The following is a 2,063-nucleotide window of genomic DNA, read 5'->3' as shown; positions in this document are numbered from 1 at the left end:
TTTTTTTAATTGCGTTTTAGGTGAAAGTTTATAGCTCAGATTAGTTTCTCATACAAAAATTTATATATGCATTGTTATGTGGCCCTAGTTGCTAGCCCTATAATGTGACAGCACACTCATCCTTTCCACCCCAGATTTCCCATGTCCATTCAACCAGCTCCTGTCCCTTTCTTCCTTCTCATCTCACCTCTGGATAGGAGCTGCCCTTTTAGTCTCGTGTATCTACCTGAGCTAAGAAGTACACTCTTCGCCAATATCATTTTATGTCTTATAAATCAGTCTAATCTTTGTCTGAAGAGTTGGCTTTGGGAATGGTTTTAGTTCTGGGTTAACAGAGAGTCCAGAGGTCATGTCTTCTGGGGTTCCTCTAGTCTCAGTCAGACCATTAAGTCTGGTTAAAGGCCTCTCCCAACTCTATAATTTTGGTGTTCTAAGGTAAAGAAAAGCCAAATACCCAGTGAAAAATTTCTCAAGAGATGACCATGAACCTATCATTGTAAATTGATGCTATGTCTAATTCTATTCAGAGGATTTTAAGATGGATAGAAATGAAATAATTAGAGGTATTTCAGATCAGAGAAAGACAACAATGGGTTCTAAATTAATATAAAAATTTAGATAATTAACTTAAATAACTGAGCAAGAAAAGCAAGCAACAAAAAATCCAAAATTGAAACCCAAACACTGTTTACAGAACTTCTTTGAATCCTCCTAGGAGATTTTATTTATATTAATTTTTAACACCAAGAGGTTTTCCCTTACAAAAGTTAATAGACACTTTTATGTCTGGACTTTTTCTCCCACTATAAATAGCTAGAAAATATAACAACAACAACAAAATACATGGAACAGTTGTTGTTAGACATTCATCAACAAGGAGTTCAAGAATGTGATCCTTGAGCAAAGGGAATAAAACAAGCTGAGCCCTATAATTTTCCTGAGTTTCTACTTGGAAGCATTTTCTAGACTATCATCATTTAGGGAGGGAGAATCTAAGCAGAACCTCTATGAATTGAGGGGACAAAGTTGGAAGTGTGGAGGAAGCTGAGGTGGCTGGAACTTGTAGAGCAGAATAGTGGAGAAAAGAGAGTTACTTAACAAAAAAGAACCCCACAAATATGACTAGGGTCCCCTTAAGTTTGTTGTTGAGTATTAAACTACGCATTTATAGAGTGAACACCCCATGAGGCCAGATAAACAACCAAGAGTGTGTTGTAAGTGAAAGAATTTTGAGAGTTAATATTGGATTGGGAAACATTTGAATTCCTATTATCCAGGATGGAGAGGCCTTGTTGAATTCCTGAAGCGTATATAAAGAACCCAAAGCATCATGCATTAGTAGTGTCTTAGTTGTCTAGTACTGCTATAACAGAAATACAAAAAGTGGAGGGCTTTAACAAAGAGAAGTTAATTTTCTCACAGTCTAGTAGGTTACAAGTCCAAATTCAGGGCATCGGCTCCAGGGGAGGGCTCTCTCTCTCTCTGTCGGCTGTGGAGGAAGGTCCTTGTCCTCAATCTTCCCCTGGTCAAGGAGCTTCTCAGGTGCAGGGACCCAGGTGCAGGAACTGCTTTATCTGTGTGTTCCTTGGCTTGTTCTGCATTTTGCCTGATCTCCTTCCTGATGTCTTGAAGAGTTCTGTATATTAATCTTTTGTATTCTGCATCCAGTAATTCCAGGAAGGCACCTTCATCCAGAAGATGCCTTGATTCTTTGTTTTGAGAGCTTGTTGAAGTGATCATGGTCTGCTTCTTTATGCGATTTGATATTGACTGTTGTCTCTCAGCCATCTATAAGTTATTGTATTAGTTTATTTTATGTTTGCTTACTGTATCCTAGCTTCTTGCATTGTTTTGATATGCCCAAATAGGTTGCTTGAGTGAGACAGCTTGATTATTTTCGCCTTTGAAGCTCTACAGTCCTGTCACCAGATAGTTAAACCTGTTATCAGGTATATGAGCCTAAGAATCCATTCACTTTTCTTGTATGGATTCCACTCAGGTGTCCAGGTAGTTGGTTATCAAGTGTGTGGTACAGGCTCTGTCCTACAGTCTTAAAGGGGCAG

This window comes from Elephas maximus, chromosome 5, assembly GCF_024166365.1.
Source record: "Elephas maximus indicus isolate mEleMax1 chromosome 5, mEleMax1 primary haplotype, whole genome shotgun sequence".
NCBI classification, from domain to species: Eukaryota; Metazoa; Chordata; class Mammalia; order Proboscidea; family Elephantidae; genus Elephas; species Elephas maximus.
The sequence above is the reverse complement of the archived record's forward strand: the minus strand, read 5'-3'. Positions refer to the sequence as shown.